At 46.8% G+C, this 23,941-nt stretch overlaps 1 long non-coding RNA gene across 1 annotated transcript; it reads left to right on the forward strand.

Moving 5' to 3' along the window:
- The first annotated feature begins 249 nt into the window (after window positions 1-249).
- Window positions 250-6,915, forward strand: LOC135057679 (uncharacterized). The gene is made up of 2 exons (XR_010244296.1): window positions 250-379; window positions 5,812-6,915. It is a non-coding gene; the product is annotated as an uncharacterized LOC135057679 (long non-coding RNA).
- The last annotated feature ends 17,026 nt before the right edge of the window (window positions 6,916-23,941 follow it).

A 23,941-nucleotide genomic window follows, 5' to 3' on the forward strand; every position in this document is an offset into this window, starting at 1 on the left:
AATTGCTTCAGTGCGAAACAAGGTGGATTATTCGCCTTGATGTTATTTCACCTAAAGGCTTTAATGATGCTATTAATTATACTTGTTTCTTACAATGCATCTTTTTGCTTTTCATGTATCTTTTATACTGCCCTTGTGTTTCGATATCTTTATAACTTTGAGATCGATTACCATCACTATGTTGTGCTATACATTTGTATAAGAGATTGAATCTTCCATTGCTTCTCCGTTTTGCTTTACAGTTGCCATAGCAACGTTGTTTGGTGGGTGTGCACATTGACTCTAACTGATGATGTCATCAGACACGGCCGCCGGACGGGTGCGTGGTCCCGCTCCCGGAGCTGGCATCCTTCACTGGGGTGTTCTCTACGGTATAAAGGTATGTTCTGTACACTTCATTTTTAATAAACCTGACGACAGTGCGGAGGCACTGAAACGTTGTTATATCAATATTTGACTTTGTAATATTCATTAAGAGCCGAGTGCCGCACTTCCCTCCATCTGCATTTATTCACTGTGAAGGCACCGACCGTAGTTACACATTGCAATTAGGAGTGCCAGACTTCCTTCTGTATATATATATATATATATATATATATATATATAGACAATGGACGCGGCACTCCTGGTGTCTGGATCAATAATGACTCTTAGCAGGCAAGTGGTAGCAGACAACGTTTCAATGACGTTTAATATGTCATTTTCCTCAGGTCTAAAACAACAATGGTACAGGTCTTACCTTATAAAGAGTGCATCACCCTGTGAAAACGGCTCGCGGTCAGCGGGACGCCGCCCGCCCCCTCCAGCGTGCCGGAAGTGACGCTACACCACGTCACTTCCCGCGATCGTGCTCCCCATCACCATGGTGACAAACAAACAGAAAAAGGGCAGCTGCAGATAACAGAGTGAACGGATCAGACAGCGGAGTACCATACTAATCTTAGGACATGTCATAACATACAATTCAATATATATAACACTTATAAAGTACATACTTATTAAAAATGACATAGATACAAGAAGATTAATGAGGCAAATGCTACAATTAGTATGTTTGGATGAATAATACACGTACCGGTGAAAGTGTTAGACATCACATGCGAGATGTTATTGGCAAGTATACAATACACTTTTTGTAAACCTATAGGAAACTATTGTATCCATGGGACTCGTTTAGTCCTCGCGGAGACACCGTATCTAAACGGTAGATCCACCGTGCTTCAAGCCTCAAAAGTTTAGCCCCACGATCACCCCCACGGATAGATGCAGGCACATGATCGATCATGCGGTATTTAAGTGTAGTTAGTGGATGGCGATGGGAGGCAAAATGCCTAGCAACGGGCTGTTCACTAGTGCCCTTGGTGATGGCCAATTTAATTGCCGACCTGTGGGCTGCCATACATTCCTTGAACATACATTGTGTCTTACCTATGTATGACAGCCCACAGGGGCATATCAACTGGTAAACAACAAAACGAGAGGTGCATGTTAATGTATGCAATATATACAATGTTTTCCCAGAGTGAGGATGCTGGAAGGTGTCACCCGCAATCAAAAACCTGCATGTTGTGCAGGTGCAGCGAATACAACCCCTATGCCTACCCCTATTAGAAGTAGTAGCAGTAGGATACTTGGTGACATCTGTTTTCACCAGAATGTCCCGGATGTTTTTACTGCGTTTGTAACAAGACAACAATTTAGTGTTACCTAACCGTAGCTCGGGATCACTCTGTACAATGGGCCATAATTGTTTAGATATTTGGTTTATGCCTGTACTGGCTGAATGATATTGCATCACCCATGGCATAATAGGACCCGAGTTGCTGGCTCTCTGAAATGGACCTATCAAAGTGGCTCTGTCAATATTTAATGCTTTAATTTAACCTCCTGTAGCAACTGCAGGTCCATCTCAGAGAGCCAGGCATAAACCAAATATCTAAACAATTATGGCCCATTTTACAGAGTGATCCCGAGCTACGGTTAGGTAACACTAAATTGTTGTCTTGTTACAAACGCAGTAAAAACATCCGGGACATTCTGGTGAAAACAGATGTCACCAAGTATCCTACTGCTACTACTTCTAATAGGAGTAGGCATAGGGGTTGTATTCGCTGCACCTGCACAACATGCAGGTTTTTGATTGCGGGTGACACCTTCCAGCATCCTCACTCTGGGAAAACATTGTATATATTGCATACATTAACATGCACCTCTCGTTTTGTTGTTTACCAGTTGATATGCCCCTGTGGGCTGTCATACATAGGTAAGACACAATGTATGTTCAAGGTACGTATGGCAGCCCACAGGTCGGCAATTAAATTGGCCATCACCAAGGGTACTAGTGAACAGCCCGTTGCTAGGCATTTTGCCTCCCATCGCCATCCACTAACTACACTTAAATACCGCATGATCGATCATGTGCCAGCATCTATCCGTGGGGGTGATCGTGGGGCTAAACTTTTGAGGCTTGAAGCACGGCGGATCTACCGTTTAGATACGGTGTCTCCGCGAGGACTAAACGAGTCCCATGGATACAATAGTTTCCTATAGGTTTACAAAAAGTGTATTGTATACTTGCCAATAACATCTCGCATGTGATGTCTAACACTTTCACCGGTACGTGTATTATTCATCCAAACATACTAATTGTAGCATTTGCCTCTTTAATCTTCTTGTATCTATGTCATTTTTAATAAGTATGTACTTTATAAGTGTTATATATATTGAATTGTATATTATGACATGTCCTAAGATTAGTATGGTACTCCGCTGTCTGATCCGTTCACTCTGTTATCTGCAGCTGCCCTTTTTCTGTTTGTTTGTCACCATGGTGATGGGGAGCACGATCGCGGGAAGTGACGTGGTGTAGCGTCACTTCCGGCACGCTGGAGGGGGCGGGCGGCGTCCCGCTGACCGCGAGCCGTTTTCACAGGGTGATGCACTCTTTATAAGGTAAGACATGTACCATTGTTGTTTTAGACCTGAGGAAAATGACATATTAAACGTCATTGAAACGTTGTCTGCTACTACTTGCCTGCTAAGAGTCATTATTGATCCAGACACCAGGAGTGCCGCGTCCATTGTCTATATGCTTGATCAATCACGGGGGCACCCGGTGCAGCAATTTATTCTAAAGGAGAGCCGAATCACATGGACACTATATATATATATATATATAATATTATTATTTAGATTTTTTTTATTATTTTCGCCAATTATCTTTTGCCAATGAATGGGTTAATTAACACTTTCTCCCCAAAACACCAGAATGAATGTAAGAAAGGGGGACACGACTTTTAGGAGACAGATGGTCACATCCTCACCTCAGTAATGTCGGTGGGAATTTCCTTGATGGGGCTGTGTCTCATCAGCGTGACCGTCCATTACCCCCAGGAATTTCATTTTTAGCCCATTTGGGGTAATTTACCCCTGTCCCATGACCACTGGATTAAGTGGTGCTGGACTTGATTTTGTTACATTTTTAGCCAAAGTTTAGTGAGTAAGGAGGTTCCTAGATGGTTAAGGTTACAGATGGCTTGACACTTGTTGTCTGGATTTGGGTAGAAATAATTCCACACAGAAGAGGTGGATTTATTTGACTTTTGCCCAGGCATGACAATGGGCTTTTTCATATCATGGGCAACAACTGTTTCTACTGGTACCTGATTTACACAAACAACATCCTCAACAACATCATTATTAGTGCCAGTGACACAAATATACTCCTCATCCTGGTTCACTTCCACGGAAGCATCCTCAACTTCTATGGCAGCATGTTGGGGGTCATTCCGAGTTGTTCGCTAGCTGTTTTCGGTCGCAGTGCGGCGATTAGGTGAAAAAGCGGCATTTCTGCACATGCATATGGTGCGCAATACGCACGCGCGACGTACTTTCACATAAAACTATGCAGTTTCACACAAGATCTAGCGACGCTTTTCAATCGCACTGCTGATCGTTGAGTGATTGACAGGAAGTGGGTGTTTCTGGGCGGAAACTGACCGTTTTCGGGGAGTGTGTGTAAAAACGCAGACGTGTCCGATAAAAACGCAGGAGTGGCTGGGGAAACGGGGGAGTGGCTGGCCGAACGCAGGGCATGTTTGTGACGTAAAATCTGGAACTAAACAGTCTGAAGTGATCGCTAGCTAGGAGTAAGTTTCGAGCTGCTCAGAAAATGCACAATTTTTTTGGGAGCAATCCTGCGATCCTTTCGGTCGCACTTCTGCTAAGCTAAGATACACTCCCAGAGGGCGGCGGCCTAGCGTTTGCACTGCTGCTAAAAGCAGCTAGTGAGCGATCAACTCAGAATGAGGGCCGTTAACCTGTGCTGCTCATCCACACATTTCATTTTTTGACACTTCTACAGAGAGAAGGGCTTACATCATCATAAGAGGCAGAAACACCAGTCATAAATAAAGGCCAAGGCCTTACCCTTTCCTTGCCACTTTATGTGGCGAATGGCATACTGCCAATTTTATGTTTCTCTGTAGTTAACTTTATTTTTGATGTTTTTTCCTTACCACTGTAAAATCATATTGCGTCTTTGATTTAACATGGTTAACATGTCCTGACTTAAGCCTTCTATGACCTGGGCCTTAGAAGATGATGTTGACAGACTTGTATTGTCATGACTGGTGGTAGCACCTGCAGCACTAGTATGTGCTTCCTTTTCTCCTCTCAATTTTTCACCCTCCATATATAATAGAGTAGAGTTGTTCACAAGCGCTGCTAGTATATATAAACAATGTCCCTCCTTTTCAGGCCCAGGAAATCCTGTGTAGATATCCTATATTCTTTAAAGGAAGAGACAAGAAGTTTGCATCAGTCTTAATAAAAAGAGTATGTTCATGTGTCATGAGGGATTTCCAGACTGACCTTATATAAAATACATTCACCAAAAGGTTTCTTTGAATCACCACTCAGTGTTTTCAAGACCCAGATATATACTGTCCTGTCCCCTTTGTGTAACACTTGCCTATATAAGGTGCCCTATGCTCACCAAAAGGTATCTTTGTGCTGGTCTTCTCAGTTGTCCTGGCCTCCACCCTCTATCATGATGAATACTTTCCCGTCCACAACAGATACCACCAGATAAGCAGAATCCAAGAACAATTGAGAACACTTTTCATCCCCAAAAAATGTATTCATACATATGTATACTGTTCCATAAAATCTAAAAGCAATAACACACAGTATCTCCATTATAGCAGCATGGTTTGTTTCACTTTATACCTTAGAAGTTAAGGGGAAAAAATTGTCTCTCCAAAATAGAGCATGGGTTTCCCTATTAGGGAAGAATTATTCTTAATTGTTAAAGAACAAAGGTAAATATTCAAGTGGTAAAATCAAACCTGGGGTACCTCAGAAAAACACCAATGCATTTCAGAAATGACTTCCTTCCTCAGGGTGTTCTTTCTCCATATTTATCAACAAACACAAACAAAGTGGGGTACAGCACAGACCACAATTTCTACCAAAAATGTACCATCTACCGTGTCACAATAAGTGTATGAGTGAGAAATAATAATCTAACACTGTGGTTTAACTTTCACCTACAGTGTCACACAATAGGTGAATGAGTCAGAAATAATAATCTAACACTGCAGATTATCTTCACCTACAGTGTCACACAATACATGTATGAGTCAGAATACATATTACACTGCAGTTCACTTCCACCTACAGTATCACACAATACGTGTATGATACACTGCGGTCTGACCAGCAGTGTCACAGAAAAATAATAGTATAGTACACTCGGTTATAGCACAAAAATAAATATATATTTTTTATTTTTCCCAATTCTATTTGTAGCTTTTATTTTTTTTCACCCCTAATTTGACAGAGCACCCCAAATCAGTCCCAGCCCCTTGATGGACAACATTGCAGCACCCCTGGATGGGCAACTCTGCAGCACCCATGAACGGACACAGCACAGACACGTCTGCACTATACAAGCTCTACTGCCGGAGTGAAATGGCACCTATCAAAGGGGGCCTCATATAGAATCCAAAACCCGCGAAAATCCGACAGCAGGAGGATGACATTTTGCCTCATTAGGGATCTGAGTCAGGCAGGAAAACCTGACCCAGACTCAGATCCCGACTCAGATCGTGAAATTCCGGTGGGTCCGGTTCTCAGAGAATCGGAGCCGCTCATCTCTAATTATATGTAAGGGGCATTACTACTGTAGGCATTATATGTACAAGGGACACTACTGTGCGGCGCAACGTGAATAAGGAACACTACAGTGTGACATTATGTGTATAAAGGACACTACTATGTGGTGTAATATGAATCGGGACACTACATGCAGTGTAATATAAATAATATTGTGCTACAGTATGGTGGAATTTGAAATTGGGTACTATTGTTTGTCCACACCCCGTCCTTGTGAAAACACACCTGTTTTGTGGCATACCTTTGACAAGCGCTGTTATTTTGTTAAGCATGGGAGGTAAGGCATAAAGTTATAGTTTGGGGGAATGGGGGGGTGGGGGCGGGATGGGTGCCGAATTTGCTGGGCTATAAGAAACTGTTAATAAATAAATAATTGAAGACAGACCTTTTCTAACCAAAGGTATATGCATGCTGTGCCTTCAGAAGCACAGTGACTTATTAACATTTGTGGATAGCACTTAATGTATTACACACAGGGATTTTATTACACAGTTATCCAGGATTAATGTTCTGTATTGCAACACTAGTGCTTCACATTGCTCTGGTCTCAATGTGATTTTTAATGAAAGGTTTTCTGTCCTTAATCTACCTAACCATATGTTTTGCTAATCACTTTTTCAAGGGGACTTTGCTGATATTTTGATATATTGCAAACAACACTTCTTTGTCCTTAAGCTAGTGCTGTTATTTTTAGTAGGACCCAGCACCCATAATAAATAATTGCATTTATCTTTGCAAGTTTGGGTTAAGTTTTTCTAGCAGTGATTACCATTGATGGGCAGGACTGCTTAATAAATAGGGGTTTCATTATAACTATAAAACATTGTTATTGAACAAGCACCCCTGAAATGGGTTTATGAATGTACGAATGGAGTGACGGTTGATATTAGTGCACACTTATCTGGATTATGAAAAGAAATAGTCTTGAATTCTAATCTGGCAGTAGGAGGGTGTGAATTCCTGAAGCCATATCATATTTTTTCCTTTCCTTCCCAAACTTCCGATGATCTATCTGCAAGCCCAGGGGTTAAGCAGTTAATGTTTACAGTACTAGGCAGAACTCAAATGCTGTTTCAGAAATGGTCCAATCTTCAAAGGAATGGATTTTTAACAAGCATACAACGTCCCTGTGATCTTTTACCAGACAGTAAAAGAACAGCAAAAAAATCCTTGAAAATACAAAGTTTATGTCATTTGTGTAACTTCTGGCAATATGCGTCTCTTGGCAAAGGAAAGTGAGGAAGAATTAAAAAAGAAAAAAATATGGCTCAAACATCTTGAAAAGTCCAGCTGTAGATTTTATTGTATTTACATTGCAAAATGCTCTGCAAATTAATTAGGCCAGATGGTCATCAACATAACCATTTACCCATAATAGCAACAGGGTGGAAAGAATAATTTAACATCAATAAAAGAAGAAAAATGTTCTGATCCTATTGTAGTCACTTTATTATGGCCATCACCACACAACAGTATGTGGGAGCAGTGATTAGCCTGGCTCTGTGCAGTAACATCCAGATGACAATGAATAATAAAAAAATATATTCTATATTCATTCACTCTCACTACTCATAATCCCTGGGGTTATCAGATTATGGTATCCAGATGATAGGCTGGCAGTGTCTAGGTCGACGGTCAATAGCTCAACACCATATGTCGACATTAAGATCAACCGGTATAAAAGGTCAACAGGTTCAAAAGGACGACGCGACAATGGTCGACACACAAATGATCGACATGCGTTTTTGGTGTTTTTTACATGTTTTCACAACTTTTGTTTGATTTACTATCTACGAGAACTGCGATTGGGAATAGTAACCTGTGACGAGCACAGCGGTAGCAGACCTTGACCGAAAATGGTGAGCAAAGCAAACCCAGAATGGTACAGGATTCCACTGATTGTGGTCGCATATGATGAAACTTACAAAATGACACCCAAAATGCGTGGGGTAAGAAACTTGTTTCGACCATTTCTGTGTTGATCATTGTCATGTCAAACTTTTGAACCTGTCGACCTTACCCACTGTCTACCGTTTACCTGTCGACCTTTTGTCCCTGTCAACCTTTTGACCCTGTCAGCATAATGCATGTCGACTCTATGGGGTTGACCTAATGACTGTCTTCCTAGACACTGTAGGTCTTCAACACCACACCCTCATATTATATGGTCCTATTTGCCTAGTAAATAAGGACAGGTGGAACAACCATTTTCCTTCCCAAATATATTTTATTATTTATATTTTTCTATTTTTGACAATTTTTTTCCCTCCTTTTTACAAATGTCCACATGAACACCCAAGTCCATGCGCTCGGGCACTGTGCATATTTGAACAGGGTACATATGCATAGAGAAACCAGGCCCAGAGTTGTTAATGCTGCTATCCAGCATCAAGCTTCCCCAGCAAACACTGGGGCAGATGTATTAACCTGGAGAAGGCATAAGGAAGTGATAAACCAGTGATAAGTGCAAGGTGATAAATGCACCAGCCAGTCAGCTCCAATATGTAAATTAACAGTTAGGAGCTGACTGGCTGGTGCGTTTATCACCTTGCACTTATCACTGATTTATCACTTCCTTATGCCTTCTCCAGGTTAATACATCTGCCCCATTTCTTGTTAACTTGAAAACTGATTTTCTATTGCAGTGATAAGCAGTAATAGAAAATAATTGGTAAATAGATCTTTGAATCTGATAGCATAGACAAAAAGGTTGTCATTTCATAATGGACCTTTCCCTAATATAAGTAGCAGCAAAATGGAAACACTTATTGGATAGAGGTGCCTAGCTATACATTGTGCAATTCTGTTAGACATGGCTTATAAAAATTGTAAACCACCAATGTCCATGCCCAACATGCTAACCAGGAGAAATGAGATGTCCATCAGGACAGATAGTTCATACTGATGGAGGGACCTCTAGTATTTCTGATGGGGGACCTGATTAAAATTTCAAATTCACAGCACACACAGTACTCTATGAGGAGTAACTGTTAAAAAAAAATGGAGTTTGATTTTTTAATATTCCATTTTTTTCCATTTTTTTATATTCCATATTTTGATATTTGATATTGATATTTGCTCTTAGTGTAGCTTTATTCCACGTGGAATCTCAAACTTTATTTTTTCTTTACAGTCGCCCCTCATAGAGTACTTACTGTGTATGCTGTGAATTTAAAATAGTTCCCCACTAGAGATATTAGAGGTCAATTTAGGTGAAAAACAAGCAATTTCAAAATGCTCTAATAAAAAATAGAAAATAGACAAGATAGAGAACTCAAAATTTGTTTGGCAAACCTTTACATAATTAACTATTCCCCAAATACATTACAGCTCTGAAATTTTATTCCTTCCCACTGAAATACAATCCATAAAATAGACTTTTAAAAAAAAATCTGACAATTAACTTTGGACTTACATTTCAGTCATAAGGAAGTGAGGTAGGGAAATAGTTACATGACAAAAAAATGTAGCTTGAAATGTGCTGAAAATAATGTTTTTTATCCCAGCTTTACATGACTTTTGTGATCTGAGATAATGCATTTACCCTAAACATCCACAACAGTAAAAAAATGTCTTATGCCATGATACAAAAATGGCCGCCATCTTCATCTGAAGGTAAATAAACATAAAGTAATGGTGGTTTCTGACTACTAACTTACAGGGGTCATCGCACACAAAAAATATATTTTTTTAAAATGGTCAAGCAACCAGGGCTGGACCCCTCCACATGGATTGACCCATATATTTGAGGGGGTCCCAGAGATATCACTGAACCGGGCCCCAATATTTATGTTGCCGGCCCTGAATGTAACTGCAAAAACTCTGGACTTGTACTGGCTTTATAGGCATAACCGTGCACCGCTTGGCCCATGAATACCCCCTGGCTGACCATTGGATACTAGCAGTCACCTGATGGTCTCCAACATGGCGGTGCCCATTATGCAGACACAAAGGAACACCGGTCACATGGAACACACGCCAAACTACCCCAAACACAGGCCACCATTACACTAGATAGTGCTGCCCACTGTCATGGCTGAGACCTCCGCTGTCTCACCCACTGTCCATGCGGACCCAGCACCCCACACCACCGCACCATCAGAGCCCAGATAGGTAAGTCCCACAAACTAATGCTAAACACCTGCACAGTCCTGACTGTATGTTTAAAAATGCTAAACGGTTCCCCACTGTACTATATGATCGGCGCTGCAGCCGACATTGCCTCTGACGCCATCCGCTCCTTGTCGTGATTGCCTATGACCCTTTCCATCCTTGTGAGTGCCTCTTCCACCTCCTCTTCTTTACTCCCCTCACCCTCAACATCTGAATCCTTCCCTCCCCATGAGTGCCCCTGCCTGCCATTCCACACCCCATGTGTGCCTCTGTCCTTCCCCCCACTTCCCATGAGTGCCATTCCACTTCCCATGTTTACTCTGCCCCATTCTACCCCATGTGTGTTTCTGCCTCACGCTCCCCTCTGCCTATGCCTCACTTCGTCTCCCCATGAGTGTCTCTGCCCTTCATCCACTCCACTCCACATGAGTGCCTCTGACCCCTGTCACTTTTTTCTTTTGTTCTCTTTGTCACATTATCTCATATTTCTCCCCATCCCATCTGATCCCCATCTTTCTTCTCCTATTTTCCCCCACTATTCACCTTCCTCTTATGCCAACCATTGCTCCTCCCTTGTCTTCCACTTCTCCCCTCTTTATGACTTTCCATCTTCATCTTCTGAATGTTGTACATAGAACCAGGGGCTGGCAAGCAACTTTCATCCTTGGGGCAGACTCAAGCTGTAGGAGCATCCTCTGCCTGCCTCGGCATCCAGGCGGCCCTGGAACACTTAAATTGCACTGGCCCAGGGGGCAGATGACACCCTGCCCCCCTGCCCTGCCAGCTCCTGCATAGAACCATGGCTGCTGGGTGCAGATCAGAAGAGGCTTGGATGAAGGAAAGCACAACCGTGTTCAAAGTCTCATAACTAAGGCTGACAGGTAAGTACAATTCTCATTTGTTAAATCACTCTACACTACACTTTTACACCCTCAGAACCTTGAGAGGTTGTTTGGACGGGTGGACCTGCATAATCCACTTTATCTTGTCCCCATGATTCCTGAAGGCAATGCTGGCTTTCTAAAAAGTTAATTTAAATTAGCAGGGAACCAATGCCACTGTAGAATAATGTTTTATATCTTTATTTTCAAATAAAGTGAAACAAGAAGAATATGTGACATGTTTTCTCATTATACTGTGGGTATACGGGGGGAAAAAAACCTTTCTGACTGCCTCCCATCTGCCTGCTGTCTGTCAAACTTGACCGCATCCTAATTAGTATAATGACAGATCCATCTAATAAAGACAGTCCCATCCGCAGTCACTAAGTCACTCCCTCAAGCTGTGCAGAGGATTTCCACATTTTAATAAAACTGTCATTAGGACTTTGAAAGGATATAAAGGGATTATGGGACAAAAACAATGTCTCTAAGCATATACTGTAGCATTTCATATGCATATACTGTACTTAGCAACACCTTCACAGAAGCTATACAATAAATATATTTTAATGTGCCTTTAATATATGTTTTGTAGCTATAACTGTACACTGTATAACAGTCAGACTCCTGGTATTGGTTTTACTAGAGTGTAGGCGATACATTCTTTAACCGTAACATCTATGAAATTGGCACCAAAACACAGGGAGCGCTGTCAGCTTCTCAAATGTCTACACATCATCTATTGTAAATAAAAGATAAGTGGAAGGAACACAGTGAGAACACTTCAGTCCCCTGGCAGGGAACGCTGCTCAGATTCTGCTAATGTGCCAACATTTTTTTCACATATACATATATATACTGTATACAGTTTCGTAGCAGGTGTTAGAAATATTTCCAAACTTTTTTTATTTTACATTTTTTTATTTCATGGACAGACATGAAGAAATAATACTTTTCTTTGAAGCTCTGATGGGGAATTATGTCAGCCTTTGAAATGATCACTCCATCTGACATGACATCAGAATTTATTCAGTGGACAAATAAATTCCTGAGAGGTATACACATAGCAACTCGGCTGTGAGCCTGCTGGGAATCGTTTCAACACCAGAAAATATTTGCCCTGGATACTGCCAGCTGTATTTCTGAATCAGGAGGAATCTAAAGCCAGAAAGAAAAGAAAAAGTCTCATTTATGATTATGCTGATGAGGAGCAGAAGGGGAGAGCAAGAGGGGCTTCCTAGCTGTTGTGTATAATACATAGGACTGATCAGTTCTTAGCAGTAGTCACAGAACATCACCTGTTGTGTACAGCATACCTTGCAACCTGATTCTTTCACAGTGTACCCATAGTTTGCTTCTGATTTTTCCCCTATAGTTCAGCTGCAACAAGGTGCTCAGTTTGTCAAGATTGCAATAACACCTATGGCAGAGGTTCCCAAACACGGTCCTCAAGGCACAGATGGTTAAATCAAATTGACCGAGGTGCTAATTAAGTCACCTGTGGCCAAGCATGGATACATTTAAAACCTGGACCGTTGGGGTGCCTTGAGGACCGTGTTTGGGAACCTCTGACCTATGGGTTTGATGATTCAGTTTATTTATTATTTATTTATTAACAATTTCTTATATAGCGCAGCATATTCCATTGCGCTTTACAATTAGAACAACAGTAATAGAACAAAACTGGGTAAAAACAGACAGACATAGAGGTAGGAAGGCCCTGCTCGCAAGTTTACAATCTATAGGGATGTAATGCATTGAAAATGCATTGAAAAACTTAGTGTTTTCATTTTTTGCCCGTTATTTAATCTGTTTTGGCAGGTATTGAGTGTGCTTCCAATGTAATTTAAAGCATGAGACATACTCAACAGTGTATATGGAATAATTTTGCATTATGTTATTAAGATGTGTAGTTCCACAACAGCTGGAGGACCAATGTTAAGGAGCTGGTCTGGTGTGAGGCAGTGTGGCCTGTGTTACATTAGTGAGGTCATTGGTGCATGTTACAAGGGCTTTGTGATGATGTTAGAAGGGGAAAGGAGGTGAGCAGGAAGCTACAGACTGTTACGTAGTGGGCAGAGTACGGACCCCAACAGCACATAATCTACCACAGTGGTTACCAAACTCGGTCCTCAAGGACCCCCAACAGTTCATGTCTCCTAGATCACCTAGCAGGTAAACAGGTACAGTATATTCATTACTCACTGACACATTTTAAAATATCCATGGGCAGAGATATTTATTTCACTTGCGATTCTGCGGGGAACTGGAAAACGTGAACTGTTGGGTGTCCTTGAGGATAAAGTTTTGGAACTACTGGTCTACCACACTGATACAACAGATTGTGGTGTCAAATGCATTTATATCAGAGGTGGATTTAGGGGTCAGGCCACCCCTAGGCCAGACCCGAATTAAAGGAGGGCTTACAGGGGCCCCCCGTATTAGGGGTCTCCACACTCTGTTCCCCCGAATCGCAGCCAGGACACCCCGTTGCTTTGCCAGTAGCCTGCCACTATTAATATCTCCTCCCTACTCGGCCACTGAGGTGCTGAGCCTACATACATAGTCTCGCGGGAAGTTAAATCGCACGAGACATTCGCTTTCACTGAGCTGCCCATGGCCTGCTGAGATACTGTGAGTCACAATATCTCAGCGCGCCATGGGTGGAGCTGACAGAGCTGCTGCAGAGTGAGGCAGCATTCAGCAGCAGAGGCGGTTTGGCATGGTCGGGATCCCCAATCACCCTTGTGACTATGAGAAGCCTGCCCTTTAGTCAGTGTCAATGACGCTGACTTAGTGATGAGTCATGAGTGTGTTTAGTGGTGCGGACTGGTACACATGAAACGAGTATAATAAATTAGGATTCATGTGAGTTTATTTTTTTTGTAGATCCGCAACCGCTGCTTATTCAGGTATCATGCTGTAACATGGCCACTATATCACTTTTATTGATAGGGGCTCCACCAAGTTTGTTGCCCAGGGGCACCCACCGACCATAATCCGGCCCTAGGCACAACATTATTGCCCACCCCTCTCTCCAAAAAGAAAGAAATGATATGTCTCTTACTATTACCTCCCTCTGGGAGGGATGTACTAATGTACATCGCCGCCCATCGCCACCCTGCGCCACGATGCTGATTGCATAGGTACTTACATATGCGATCAGCATTGTGGAGGACAGCTCTTATGATAAGAACTGTCCTCCGTGATGCGCAGCGGCAGCCTGACTGCCGGGTTTTGACCCCAGGAGTCAGTCTTCGCATGCACAGGGCGACAGGGGCGGCCGCAAGGCATGCTGACCACACAGAGCCGCGGAGAGAAGCCCATAGGCTTCTATGGGGTATCGCCAGCAAAAGCTGGCAAACCCTGTGGTGGTGCTCACCTGCCGGCCGGGGGATGGTACATCAGGAAAATGCAGTAAACAGGGGGTTTACCGCATTTTCCGGTTAGTACATACTGCTCACCATATATCTCCCCATAGCCTTCTCATTACCTTTTTCAAAGCTCTCTCCAATTTCCTCCCTATCTCACTGCCCTCCCTTCCTGCACAGCTCCCACTGCTATCCCTTACACCTCACTGTCTCCCACAGCTTTCACTTTCCCCTTCACACCTTACTCGTTCCCCTGCCCCAGCTCACTACCCCATCATACCTCACTGCCCACATAACTGCTCTCCCCCCTCACTGCCCCCCTACTGCTCCCATTGCTTCCATCACAGCTCATTGCCCCATCACTCACACACCGTGAACACTGTCCCCTACAGGTTCACTGCTCTCCCACCCCACACTGCCCCCCTACTGCTCACATTACTCCTATCACAGCTCACTGCCCAATCATGCACCCCACACACTGCCCCACTACAGCTTCACTGCTCCCCCACCTCTCACTGCCCCACTACTGCTCACGATGCTCCCATCACAGCTCACTGCTCCATCACACACACACACACACACACACACACACACACCCTGCACACTGTCCCCTACAGCTTCACTGCTCCCCCACCCCTCACTGCCCCCCTACTGTTCACTGCCCCATCACACACACACTGCACATTATCCCTTACTGCTTCACTGCTTCCCCACCTCTCACTGCCCTCCTACAGCTCACATTGCTCCCATCACAGTTCACTGCGCGATCACGCACCCCCCACACTGCACCCCTACAGCTTCACTGCTCTCCCACCCTTCACTGCCCCCCCTACTGCTCACATTGCTCCCAACATAACTCCCTGCCCCATCAGCCCTTCCCCCTACTGCTCACACTGCACACACAAACACTCCACACATACATAAACCTCACACGTCAGATGCATCCACGCGCCACTCAAGCACACTTATCTTATAAAATAAAGATACAACAACTGTAATTGGAGTGAAAGGGGTCAGTTTTTATTTTCTGACTGAGAGGAAGGCCTATTAAATACTAAAACTAAAATGCAGACTTCCCTCTCTAACTAAGGTGGCGGGGAGAAGAATGGTTAAACATGATAAATGTAACATGGGTGATCAACATTATAATACAGAAAAACAAGCAATAAAAAACATATGTGTGAGGGAGCCTTCTGCCCCAGATGTTCCGGGATCAGCCTCCTGCCTCCATCCCAGACATCGAAAATCAAAAATCCAAGGACAGGGGTCGACCTTCTGCCACTACCCCTGCCCACCAACAGTTGCAGGGACGGAGGTACGCTCCGCCCCTACGTGGTAAAAATTGGGCCACCGGCCTCGCTATCCACATATGTTTATACCAGTTATATGGACCCACTTGGTAAAGTGATGCCCGTAAACTAATTATAAAACTATAAAATTTACCTAAAAGTACACCCAAACTTACTAACCTTAAACTCATAATTAAAATTAAGTAACCGTGCAGAAACCGGCCAACTGCCAGGTTACCAACCTGCCACCGCCACCGAACTCAAAACCCACACAACGAAAAGGCAGAAAAACTAACTAAAGAGACCTAAGAAAGCAGAACACTAACTAACGCAACAAAAACCCAAATCGACTATCAAAAGAGAAAACTATCTAAAGGGACCGAAGAACGTGAATAATGTCCTCCAAGAAGATCAGCATGCCAGCCGGCGACAAATGCACCCCGTCAGACCAGTACTGAGTCGGATCACGGAAGGAGATACCACCATGCGGCACGACCAGCCCGCCATGCTGGAGGACAGCACGACCGACAACCGAATTGACCCGCCTCCGAACCAGGTCAAACGCCCCGGGGTTAAAGGCTCCACGCCAAGACCTCCAAGGGACGATGTCTGACCAGAGGATTAGGCAAAACGGCCAGTCAGCCATAAGTTCCAACAGTTGACGTCTGATCTCGAGGCGAATGTCGAGCCCAGTGCGGCGCACCAGATCATTGCCACCCAGATGCAAGACCAGAAACAGTGGATACCCAAATCGGCCAACTGCCGCCCGAAGCCAGTCCCGCAGGCCGTCCCAGCGGAGGCCTCTACGCCCCAACCAGCGCACGGCCTGCAGCTCCGGAAACCGGGTTGTGTCGCAGGCCAGAGCCGACACGGACAGCCAGTAGACGTATGAATGGCCGACAAACTATATAAAGTGCGGGTCTAACCGCCGTCCTGCAAAAGAAGGGTGTGACGAAGGAAAAGAAATGAAATGTGTAAATGGGTAACCTAACTACGTCCCTAACGGGGGATGGGAGGGGGGGGGTTGGGCCACCCAATTTGACTTGAGGCAAAAACACAAAACTTCGTTAGCCGGCAAAAGCCGTAATTACAACCAACGATAAAACAAAAACTCCTCAAGGCCCCCGCAATCGCAAAGTGCAACTGCGACGAGCAGCTAGTCCTCAAATGGGTGCACTGGGAGGAAAAGGCCTGATATAGCATCTGACTGCACCAGACCTCCACCTACCAAGTGCCCGGACTTCGACTTCGGACCAACCCGCCGCAGCGGCTGCTGAAGCAGCGCCAATGCGGAAAGAGTAAGTCCCATAGTCGGCCGGAGATAGACCCAGGTACAAAATACAACGCCCCAAAACCGACCGGAATTGATATCTGGTCAACGGGGAACCGCCACTAAGGACGAGCAACCCAGTGGGCGTTGGAGGCCGTACGGATGAATAAGCCTGGGCCGCGGCAACTGGACAAATGCCCCGCGCACGAGCCTGACCCATTCGAACCCACTGCCCCCTGCCGACTACGTCAGTCTTGGAGCGCTGAGTCCTACACCACAAACCGTCGGGGCGTACGACGACGTGGGCCGCCAGCATGGGCGAGGCAGAAGTCCGAGAGACGGACACCAGCTCACCCACCCTGAACGCACCGTGGAAGGCTATCGTAAAGGCCGCCATGAAGAGGCGAACCTCGTATCCCGAAGAGCAAATACTCCGTAGGGATCCCAAAATCCGCCTCAGCAAAGCACCAGTGATTGGCTGGCGAGTATCCGGGAGAGGCGGGGTCGCCCGAGCCCAACCTTTCAACACCCGCCGGAGGAAAAAGGACTTCGTAAAATCCGCTTCCCCCCGAAGCTGCAGAAAGTATGATATACCCGCCAGAATTCTGCTAACAGACGCCCGCGAAATCCCGTCGGAGTACAACATCCAGATGTATTGTAAGAGTAAATCGTGAGAGGTCTTACCACTCTGGCCTCTTTCCAGGAGGAAGCGGCTCCACCGCTCCCAGGCGGCCCGATAGGCCGGAAAAGTTGCAGGGGCCAATGACCTGTGGGCTAACTCCTACAATCCGGGTGGATGACCTGCCACACATAAGCAGGACATGATTCCCCTTGGCTTAGAGCTGCAGGAGCCAAGCGCCTAAACCGCTGCCAATCGCCGCGAGACAGGGCATCCGCAATTTCGTTACGCACGCCAGGGACATGCTTGGCTCACAACGTAATGTTGTTCACCAAACATAGCAAGACTATCTGCGCAATGACCCGCAGGACTGGCAAGGACGTGGATTTTTGGCGGTTTAGGGCAAAAACTACGCCCAAATTGTCGCACCAGAAGATAACATGTTTGTTACGCAGGGCATCGCACCACAATTCCATAGCGACCAGAATGGGAAAAAATTCTAGCAACAGCATGTTCGTCGTGAGGCCCCCACTAAGCCAGGCCCGCAGCCAAGGAGACGCGCACCAACGGCCTGCGAAATAAGCTCCGAACCCAAAAGCGCCAGAGGTGTCCGTGAAAAGCTCCAGGGATGGGCTAGACATGACCGCCTCCTGCCAAATACAGATGCCGTTGAAACGAACAAGAAAGTCGTCCCAAATACGTAAATCCCTTCGGATTTCGAGGGACAACCTTAGGAAATGATGCGGGCGTTTAACCCCCACGGTAGCTCATTCCAATTTTCTAAAGAAAACCCTGCCCATGGGGATCCCCTTGCAATCAAAGTTAAACAGGCCCAATAAGGACTGAGCCTGCTTAAGAGTGAGCTTGCCCGCAGCCAGCGCATATAGGATACCGTCATGTAAACGCAACACCTTGTCCGCAGGGAACCTACAGAGACCACCGACCGTATCGATCTGAATCCCGAGGTAAACCAATGAGTCGGAGGGACCCTCCATCTTTTCTGGTGCGACCGGAACCCCGAAGTGCGCTAAGAGGGCCAGAGCCCCCTGCAGTAAGTTGACGCAGCGATCTGAGTATGATGGGCCGATAAAAGGAAAATCGTCCAAGTAGTGCGAAATTCCCCGTTCACCCGTCACCTGCTCGAGACACCAGTGGAGGAAAGAACTGAACCTCTCGAAGTAGGCGCAAGAGATAGAACAGCCCATAGGGAGGCACCGATCGATGTAATAGCCATCGTCCAGCTTAAAACCCATAAACCGATAGGCGGAAGGGTGCAGCGGAAGGAGACGGAATGCTGACTGGATGTCCAATTTACACATCACTGCCCCAGGCACAAAAGACCGGATGGTGTCTATAGCCGAGTCAAAGGATAGGTAAACAACCCTACACTGATCATAAGGGATAGCATCATTAACCGATGACCCCAGAGGACAGGAAAGATGTTGGATAAGCCGAAATTTGCCCGCGGTATTTTTGGCCACTATGCCTACGGGGGACAAGACCAAATCTGGCAAGGGGGGTTCCCAGAAAGGGCCTATCATTCTACCTAACGCCACCTCAGCCTCCACCTTCCGGCGGAGCACCTCCGGAAATTCTCGAGCCGAACTCAGGTTCGTGCCCGCCCCGGGACCCACCCTTCCATGAATCGGCAAGTGGAAGCCCGACGCGAAGCCCGAGTGTAAGAATTGGGCGTCCGCCGGCCGTGGGTACCGTCGCAGCCAGGGAATGAGCGCCCGAAGTCTAATTGGGGTGGGGGCTGTGGCCAACGCCGGAGGCCGCGGGAGCACGACTCTGCCGGGTCTGCGGTCCGGAAGAACCCCCGGTCCCTGGACTGGGGCAGTCCTTAATCCCGTGGCCCCCGCCACATCTGATACAGGAGTGACGAAAACGACACCGCCCCCCCAAGTCACATTGGGCATTATTAAAGGCAAAGCATTTGCCATGCCCCGCGTGCCCTGAACCGCCGCGAAAGCCAGCAGATCGAGAGGCAGGTTGTTTTACCCATCGTCTCGCCGTGCCGCCTTCCTCAGTGACGGCAGAACCCTGGGTCAGTTCCGAGCACAATTCCACATCTTTTTTACCGAAGTTATAGATCTGCCGCCCGTGTTGTTTCCGCCGAAAATCCTCATCATAACGACGCCAGGCCGACCCTTTGTACTTATGGTGCAGCACGTGTATGAGGAATTGATATCGAACAACGTTCATGTGTTCGTCCGGGTGGGTCTCTAGGTAACACGCGGTAAAGATCAACATGCATCGAACCCAATTCGGGTAGGAGCGCAAAGCGTCCTCGCTGCTCTGCCCTTTTTTCTTAGCTGAAAGTAAGGCTTTACGATCGTCGCTAGTAAGAGCAAAAATATTTACATATTGGCCCTTACGGATCTGGTCCCGGATCCGGGGCCTGAGCCCACGTTGCACTGCCGTGTTGGCACAGTGAACGGTGTCCGACTCCACCGAAACTTGCGAGGTGGAAGAGGTTGAATACCATCGCTCGCGGCATTTGCGACGCTTAACCCTGTGCAAACCGCCGTCGGAGGAGGACACACCCTCCGAGGACGTGGAGGCAAGGGAAGAGTCCGTGCCTCGACGCCTGCGCCTATCGCGCTTGCCGGTAACCCTACGTGCACTGCTGCCGCTGCTAGAAGAGCGGGACTGAGTACTAGAACCCCCCGCGGGGTAACCGCGCTCCCCTTGGACCAGTCAGGGTTCGATGAAGACTCACCAGTACGAGGGGGAACTCCGTCCGTCCCAGCAGCCGCCGTACGACTTGTAGATGCGCCGACTGACTCCATTCCTGGCCCAACGTCCGCGGCTGGGGAGACAAAAGAGACAATGTTCCCCTGTTCCTCCATCGGACCCGCAGCCAGAGGACAGGAGCAGGGTAAGAGATTGCGCAATGCTATTCGCCAAAGAAGCGGTGGCCCGTCCCGGTCCCCCGGGTACGGAGGATAACAAGGGAGCCACCGCCGACATGACAGCGGCACAAATGGCGGACAAGACGGTGGCATCCACCAAGGGTGCAGCCGCCGTGGCAGGCACTCTAAGATCAGACCGGGCATGCGAGTCGCGTGCCCCACGGGAGGTTCGCAAACCTCCTGTCGGGAGCAAGGACTCGGATGATTCCTCACTGTCAGGTACAACGGCACATCCGCTCTGCTGTGATACCCCCCGGCCGAACCGTCTGCGCAGCGACCTCCTCCTATCCCGAGCAGTAGCCCCAGGAGGAGAAGCCGGAGAGTCGCCAGAAATAGAAAGAGGCAGCTCAACGTCGGACTGAGGGCTGTCCGCTTCAGCGACGGAAGCAGACATCTGGACGTGGGGAGGGACAGATCGCTCGCCTCCTGCCGTCGCACGCCGCCCCCGTATGAGACCGGCAGGGGCCGCACGGTCACGGCTGGCGGCAGTACGAAGTGGCTCACAAGCCGACCCGGAAGGGGCTGTCACCACGGGTCCAACCACGGCAGGAGAGGCCAGGTGGCCCGTCCTACCGCGAGCGGATGCGGCACGCCCCAGGCCGACAGGCCCTGCAATGGCCACCGGCGGCAGCAGCCCATCCGCAGCCGCAGAGCGGGTGTGTCGCCCCGTCCTGCCACCGGAGGGCGCCTGCCGGTGAGCGTGTACCTGGGGAGCAGGAACAGGCCTCATATGGGCCCCCCTATTCACCATGTGAAAACTGGCACTCGCGCGCTGCCCAGACCCTTGGCGTCTGGCAGCCGCGCGATCCCCCCTCCCTCCCAATGGGAGTGTGGTATTAACTGTATGGGGGAGATAGCCGCCGATGCGCAGGGCGGGAGCTCGGGCCCCACGTGACTAGACTGGCCGCCAGCAGCTCCGAGCGGCGGATCCAGGGACGGCAGGACACCGTCCCTGGCAGGCCGCCTCAGACGGCCGCGGACCCCCGGCGCTCCGTCCAGCGCCGCAGCCAGTGGCGGTGATGGAGACGATGAGCGAGGCCGCAGGGGAGCGCGGGCGGGCGAGCGCGGCCACGCACGGCCGGAGTCTCCTGTGCAGCGGGCGCAGCAGGTCTACCCCGTGCCGGCCGGACAACAGCAGAGTCCATGAGCCTTGGTCTCGACATGAGGAGAAAAGGGGGGGGGAGGGGAGGTTGTAAATGACAAGGAGCAGGAATAGGGTAGTAGAAGGTAGAGATAAATAAAAAAGCAGAGAGAGGGTCTCCTGTGATAGAAGGGAGAATATAGGAAGAAAAAGGATTAAAGAGCTAGGAAAAAGGAAAGGATTATAGGAAATTAAGTAGATAAAATGATTACTTAGCAGTTCCACGAGAAGAGCTGAAAAGAGGCAGGAAGTACCATGTCAGAAGCCTATATGTACCATGTCAGAAGCCTATATGCATGACAGGCCAACCCCTATCCACAATCCAGCCAATCAGCCTCCCGGACCTTCTCTCTACGTTCCTCCCACCACAAAACATTAACCCCTTCCAAGCCAAAGTGATGCAAGCCCAGACGGTGCGTTTACGCTGCTCGCAGAGCCAGCCATTGGCATAGGCAAACTAGGCAATTGCCTAGGGCATTTGATATGCCTAGGGGCATCATCAGCTTCTGCTGATTAAAATGATATGCGGCATGCCTATATTCTGTATGTAGCATTTCATATGCAGATACAGCCACAGTCTCACACAGTATATTGGCATGCTGCATATCAGTTTAATCAGCAGAAGCTGCTTGTGCATCCTAGCCACATAGCAATGCAAATAAGATGCATTTTCATTTAAAAAAAAGTGCCCGACGTTAGCATTGATGCAAGATTTGTGAGGACACATCTGTATCCAAGCAGAGGCAGAGGTCACAGTGTTAGTGGAAGTGTGAGTGCTGTGTGCATGTGAGTGGGTTGGTTGTGCAGTAGTGTTCAGAATATGTGTAAGGAGCATTATGTGTGTCATGTAAAAATGCATTAATAATGTGCAACATATGTGTAAAGGGCCACTATGTGTGTCATTATGTGTATAAGGGCATTAATAATGTGCGGCATATGTGTAACAGGGTACTACTGTATGTGTGTCATTATGTGTATAGGGGCACTAATAATGTGCAGCAAATGTGTAGGGGGCACTATGTGTGTCATTATGTGTATAAGGGCATTAATAATGTGCAGCATTTGTGTAAGGGACATTATGTGTAAAAGGGCATTAATAAAGGTTGTCATAATGTGTAAGGTGCATTATGTTTATAAGGACATTAATGTGTCTCATTTGTGTAAGGGGCATTACTGTGTGGAATTGTGTATACATGCATTACTAATGTGTGGCATTATGTGTATAAGGTGCTCTACTATGTGGTGTTGCAAATAGAAAGGGCACTACTGTGTCGTCTAATGTGAATAAAGAGCAATAAGGTGTGGTGTAATGTGAATAAGGAGCAATAGGGTGTGGTGTAATGTGAATAAGGAGCAATTCAGTGTGATGTAATGTGAATAAGGGGCTCTACTGTGAGGAGTAACGTTTATTAGGTAAAGTGATACTACTGTGGGATGTAATATGAATTATGGAGACTATCGCAAGATAAAATGTGAATAAAGTTGCAGTACTGTATGGCATAATTGGAATTGGGGTTACTGTTGTGTGGCCATGCCCCTTGCCAGCAAGAAGATGCCCCTTTTTGGGCTGTACGTCAAATGTGCGAACTGTTCCTATTTAAAATATAGGGGGTACAAGGACTGCTATGGGTGAGGGGTGATGGTGCTGGGAAAGAGGTGCAAGGTCAGAAGCAGAACCAGCGGTGGTGCTAGGGGGCACCAGCCAAAATCTTGCCTAGGGCATCATATTGGTTAGGGCCGGCTCTGGCTGCTCGGTCAAATTATGTTCCCTACGCAGTCTAACATTGCACATACACACACTGCACATGTACAAACACTGCACAGACACACACAATGCCCAGACACACACACACTGCAGCCCTCTGGGTCCCGTATAGCTCTGCTCCCCTGCTCACACTTCACTCTTACTCTAGCTTTTCCTCTCCTGGTAAAAAAAAAAAGGCCTTCTGCTCAGATGCAACAGGCAGTGTGGGGGAGGGGGGTCCAGACTACTGTGCCACCCTCAACAAGTGGCTCCCCTAGGCGCAAGCCTCATGTGCCTAGTGGGAAATATGCCACTGATTTACATATGAATGTTTATACATCTATATTGATTTATCAAGTTTTGTGTGTTTATTCATTTTAGAGATGAGCGGGTTCTGTTCCCTGAGAACCGAACCCTACCG

This window comes from Pseudophryne corroboree, chromosome 3 (genome assembly GCF_028390025.1).
Source record: "Pseudophryne corroboree isolate aPseCor3 chromosome 3, aPseCor3.hap2, whole genome shotgun sequence".
NCBI lineage: Eukaryota > Metazoa > Chordata > Amphibia > Anura > Myobatrachidae > Pseudophryne > Pseudophryne corroboree.